This window comes from Oncorhynchus gorbuscha, linkage group LG05 (assembly GCF_021184085.1).
Source record: "Oncorhynchus gorbuscha isolate QuinsamMale2020 ecotype Even-year linkage group LG05, OgorEven_v1.0, whole genome shotgun sequence".
Taxonomy (NCBI): domain Eukaryota; kingdom Metazoa; phylum Chordata; class Actinopteri; order Salmoniformes; family Salmonidae; genus Oncorhynchus; species Oncorhynchus gorbuscha.
In genome coordinates, this window is record NC_060177.1 from 78,253,638 (window position 1) to 78,259,637 (window position 6,000).

Below are 6,000 nucleotides of genomic sequence, written 5' to 3' on the forward strand. Positions count from 1 at the left end.
ACAAATTCCCATGATTAAACACTGACAGTAAATATCCGACCTGGTTCAACACCCCATTATTAAACACTGACAGTACATATCAGACCTGGCTCAACACAACATCCCATTATTAAAGACCGACAGTACATTTCAGACCTGGCTCAAAACAAATTCCCATGATTAAACACTGACAGTAAATATCAGACCTGGTTCAACACAACATCCCATTGTTAAACACTGACAGTACATTTCAGACCTGGTTCAACACAACATCCCATTATTAAACACCGACAGTACATATCCGACCTGGTTCAACACCCCATTATTAAACACTGACAGTACATATCAGACCTGGCTCAACACAACATCTCATTATTAAACACTGACAGTACATATCAGACCTGGTTCAACACAACATCTCATTATTAAACACTGACAGTACATTTCCGACCTGGTTCAACATCCCATTATTAAACACTGACAGTACATATCAGACCTGGTTCAACACAACATCCCATTATTAAACACTGACAGTACATATCAGACCTGGTTCAACACAACATCCCATTATTAAACACTGAGAGTACATATCAGACCTGGTTCAACACAACATCCCATTATTAAACACTGAGAGTAAATATCAGACATGGTTCAACACAACATCCCATTATTAAAGACTGACAGTCCATATCAGACCTGGTTCAACATCCCATTATTAAACACTGACAGTACATATCAGACCTGGTTCAACACAACATCCCATTATTAAACACTGACAGTCCATATCAGACCTGGTTCAACACAACATCCCATTATTAAACACTGACAGTACATATCAGACCTGGTTCAACACAACATCCCATTATTAAACACTGAGAGTACATATCAGACCTGGTTCAACACAACATCCCATTATTAAACACTGACAGTACATATCAGACCTGGCTCAACACAACATCCCATTATTAAACACTGACAGTACATATCAGACCTGGTTCAACACAACATCCCATTATTAAACACCGACAGTACATATCTGACCTGGTTCAACACCCCATTATTAAACACTGACAGTACATATCAGACCTGGTTCAACACAACATCCCATTATTAAACACCGACAGTACATATCCGACCTGGTTCAACATCCCATTATTAAACACTGACAGTACATATCAGACCTGGCTCAACACAACATCCCATTATTAAACACTGACAGTACATATCAGACCTGGTTCAACACAACATCCCATTATTAAACACCGACAGTACATATCCGACCTGGTTCAACACCCCATTATTAAACACTGACAGTACATATCAGACCTGGTTCAACACAACATCCCATTATTAAACACTGACAGTACATATCAGACCTGGTTCAACACAACATCTAATTATTAAACACTGACAGTACATATCAGACCTGGCTCAACACAACATCCCATTATTAAACACTGACAGTACATTTCCGACCTGGTTCAACATCCCATTATTAAACACTGACAGTACATTTCCGACCTGGTTCAACATCCCATTATTAAACACTGACAGTACATATCAGACCTGGTTCATCATCCCATTATTAAACACTGACAGTACATATCAGACCTGGTTCATCACAACATCCCATTATTAAACACACAGTACATTTCAGACCTGGTTCAACACAACATCCCATTATTAAACACTGACAGTACATATCAGACCTGGCTCAACACAACATCCCATTATTAAACACTGACAGTACATTTCCGACCTGGTTCAACATCCCATTATTAAACACTGACAGTACATTTCCGACCTGGTTCAACATCCCATTATTAAACACTGACAGTACATATCAGACCTGGTTCATCATCCCATTATTAAACACTGACAGTACATATCAGACCTGGTTCATCACAACATCCCATTATTAAACACACAGTACATTTCAGACCTGGTTCAACACAACATCCCATTATTAAACACTGACAGTACATATCAGACCTGGTTCAACACAACATCCCCTTATTAAACACTGAGAGTACATATCAGACCTGGTTCAACACAACATCCCATTATTAAACACTGAGAGTACATATCAGACATGGTTCCAAATATTATCAGTTTTCTTTGAAATACATCATGCACTAGCAATGTATCGCATAAAGCAACAAATGGAATAGTCCCAAAAGTGCAAACCAAATCCAACTGGCATGCTGGGAAAAGTAAGCTAAGCAACTGTAGCGTTTGAAAAAAAACAGTATACTATTTTGACTGAGGTCTGACTGGTACATAAAATAATATTCCATAATCAGGGGCAAGATATTGACTAAACCATGTTTTGAATGATAGACATTATTGTGTGGCTATCAGTGTTGTGCAAACACGCAACTAGACCGTTTGGACTGCCTTTACTTGAAAATGATCAGTCATTATCTATACCCTTAGTAGCTCAGATATAGGAGAGGGAGAAGTGTATTGTTTGTGTAGTGTGACAAGGTGAAAACTGTACTTTGTTACAAGTGCTAATTATGAATTTAATTGTTAAATGCAATTGATTTGTTTAATGTAAAGGGAGATACCTAGTCAGTGGTACTGAACGCATTCAACTGAAATGTGTCTACCGCATTTAACCCTCTGAATCAAACATGTGCTTTGTGCACAGCACACATTCTTGATTTGATGTCTTCTAAGCCCATACGGCTGGGCACCAACGGTTGTGAAGGTGTATACAGATGGAGAAATTCAGATATGATGTCATTGTTTTAGCACTATAAAAATAAAATGAAGAGAGTCGCACACTCTATATAGATAAACTACCAGTCATTTATTGGGTAAAACACCAATAAATTCTTGTTTTAGCACTATTCAGAGTTTCTATCCTACTGCGTGCAACATGGTTCAATGTGCCAGTAAATCAGCACAATCTACTTGTTCATTTTTTCAAATTGTCGCTGTCTTGGAGCTAGAATCAGGATAATGTAAACTGAGCTAATGCCCATACAAAAAAAGAGTAACGGAGAGCAATGTACAACACGGCGATCTGAACAAACAAGGCATTTGTAGTAAGTACATGGGGACCGCCATCTTTATGCCCCTTCGCCATTTGTGTACAACAATCAATCAATCATATATCAGCCACGAGTGTGAGAGTATTGAGTGTGGTTCAACATTGCTAGGGCTGGAGGATAGTCTAGAGGAGAGTAGGTCAGCTGATTTGGGCATTGCTAGGACCGGGGGATAGTCTCGAGGTGAGTAGGTCAGCTGATCTGAGCATTGCTAGGGCTGGAGGATAGTCTAGAGGAGAGTAAGTCAGCTGATTTGGGCATTGCTAGGACCGGGGGATAGTCTCGAGGTGAGTAGGTCAGCTGATCTGAGCATTGCTAGGACCGGGGGATAGTCTAGAGGAGAGTAAGTCAGCTGATTTGGGCATTGCTAGGACCGGGGGATAGTCTAGAGGAGAGTAAGTCAGCTGATTTGATCTAGGACCGGGGGATAGCATTGCTGATTTAGGACCGGGGATAGTCTAGGGGATAGTCTGATTTGGGAGGACCGGGGATAGTCTAAGGTCAGCTGATTTGGGCATTGCTAGGACATTGCGGGGGATAGTCTAGAGGAGAGTAAGTCAGCTGATTTGGGCATTGCTAGGACCAGGGGATAGTCTAGAGGAGAGTAAGTCAGCTGATCTGAGCATTGCTAGGACGGGGGATAGTCTAGAGGAGAGGGGATAGTCTAGAGGAGAGTAGGTCAGCTGATTTGGGCATTGCTAGGACCGGGGGATAGTCTAGAGGAGAGTAGGTCAGCTGATCTGAGCATTGCTAGGACCGGGGGATAGTCTAGAGGAGAGTAGGTCAGCTGATTTGGGCATTGCTAGGACCGGGGGATAGTCTAGAGGAGAGTAGGTCAGCTGATCTGAGCATTGCTAGGACCGGGGGATAGTCTAGAGGAGAGTAGGTCAGCTGACCTGGGCATTGCTAGGACCGGGGGATAGTCTCCAGGTGAGTAGGTCAGCTGATCTGAGCATTGCTAGGACCGGGGGATAGTCTAGAGGAGAGTAGGTCAGCTGATCTGAGCATTGCTAGGACCGGGGGATAGTCTCCAGGTGAGTAGGTCAGCTGTTCTGGGCATCGGTGATAATCCTTCACTCCCTGATCATTCTCTCTCCTCTCAATCCCCATTACGCAAGACTCTCCACTAGCCCACCTGCCCTGAAACACACACACACACACCTCTTTAACCCACAATCTGTTATTAACAGACACTCTCTATACTCCATATGTAATCCTGCGTTGCCTGGCAACCACATAGTCAACACGGCAGGATTCCATGAGGTCCTGGAGTGTCACAGTGTGTCAGACCAGCATCATCAGCTTTCCAACACACACACACACACGTCTAGAGTTTCTCTCCTGACCCGGGTTGTGGCACACTCTAGAGTGATCTACTCTGCTCCGAGACACAGACAGAGAGAAACAGAGCCATAGAAAGAAACACAGAGAGAGAAACAGAGAAAGAGAAACAGAGAAAGAGAAACAGAGAAAGAGAAACACAGAGAGAGAAACAGAGAGAGAGAAACAGAGCCAGAGAAAGAAACAGAGAGAGAGATAGAAACACAGAGAGAGAGAAACAGAGAGAGAGAGAAACAGAGAGATAGAGAGAGACAGAGATAGAAAGAAACACAGAGAGAGAGAAACAGAGAGAGAGAGAAACAGAGAGAGAGAAACAGAGAGAGAGAGAAACAGAGAGATAGAGAGAGACAGAGAGAAAGAAACACAGAGAGAGAAACAGAGAGAGAGAAACAGAGCCAGAGAAAGAAACAGAGAGAGAAAAACAGAGAGAGAAACAGAGAGAGAGAAACAGAGAGAGAGAGAAACAGAGAGAGAGAAACAGAGTGAGATTAGCAGAGCCAGAGAAAGAAACAGAGAGAGAGAAACAGAGAGAGATTAGCAGAGCCAGAGAAAGAAACAGAGAAAGAAACAGAGCCATAGAAACAGAGTGAGAGAGAGATAGAGCCATAGAAACCGAGAGAAAGAGAAACAGAGCCATAGAAAGAGAGAAACCGAGAGAGAAACAGAGCCATAGAAAGAAAGAGAGGGAGAAACAGAGAGAGAAACTGAGCCATAGAAAGAAAGAGGGAAAGAGAAACAGAGAGAGAAACAGAGAGAGACAAACAGAGAGAGATAAACAGAGCCAGAGAAAGAAACAGAGAGAGAGATAAACAGAGCCAGAGAAAGAAACAGAGAGAGAGAGAAACAGAGAGAGATAAACAGAGCCAGAGAAAGAAACAGAGAGAGAGAAACAGAGAGAGAGAAACAGAGCCAGAGAAAGAAACACAGAGAGAGAGACAGAGAGAGAGAAACAGAGAGAGATAAACAGAGCCAGAGAAACAGAGAGAGATAAACAGAGCCAGAGAAACAGAGAGAGATAAACAGAGCCAGAGAAACAGAGAGAGATAAACAGAGCCAGAGAAACAGAGAGAGATAAACAGAGCCAGAGAAACAGAGAGAGATAAACAGAGCCAGAGAAAGAAACACAGAGAGAGAGACAGAGAGAGAGAAACAGAGAGAGAGAAACAGAGAGAGATAAACAGAGCCAGAGAAAGAAACACAGAGAGAGAGACAGAGAGAGAGAAACAGAGAGAGAGAAACAGAGCCAGAGAAACAGAGAGAGATAAACAGAGCCAGAGAAACAGAGAGAGATAAACAGAGCCAGAGAAACAGAGAGAGAAACAGAGAGAGAGAAACAGAGAGAGAGAGACAGAGAGAGAGAAACAGAGAGAGAGAGACAGAGAGAGAGAAACAGAGAGAGAGAAACAGAGCCAGAGAAAGAAACACAGAGAGAGAGAAACAGAGAGAGAGAAACAGAGCCAGAGAAAGAAACACAGAGAGAGAGACAGAGAGAGAGAAACAGAGAGAGAGAAACAGAGCCAGAGAAACAGAGAGAGATAAACAGAGCCAGAGAAACAGAGAGAGATAAACAGAGCCAGAGAAACAGAGAGAGATAAACAGAGCCAGAGAAAGAAACACAGAGAGA

The 6,000-nt window shown here is 42.5% G+C and overlaps 1 protein-coding gene across 2 annotated transcripts in view; it reads right to left on the bottom strand.

Annotated features, from left to right (window-relative positions):
* The window catches only part of LOC124036540 (G protein-coupled receptor kinase 5-like), a 57,884-nt gene that overhangs the window by 12,890 nt on the left and 38,994 nt on the right, over nucleotides 1-6,000 (bottom strand). The gene's annotated exons all lie outside the window — the stretch shown is intronic.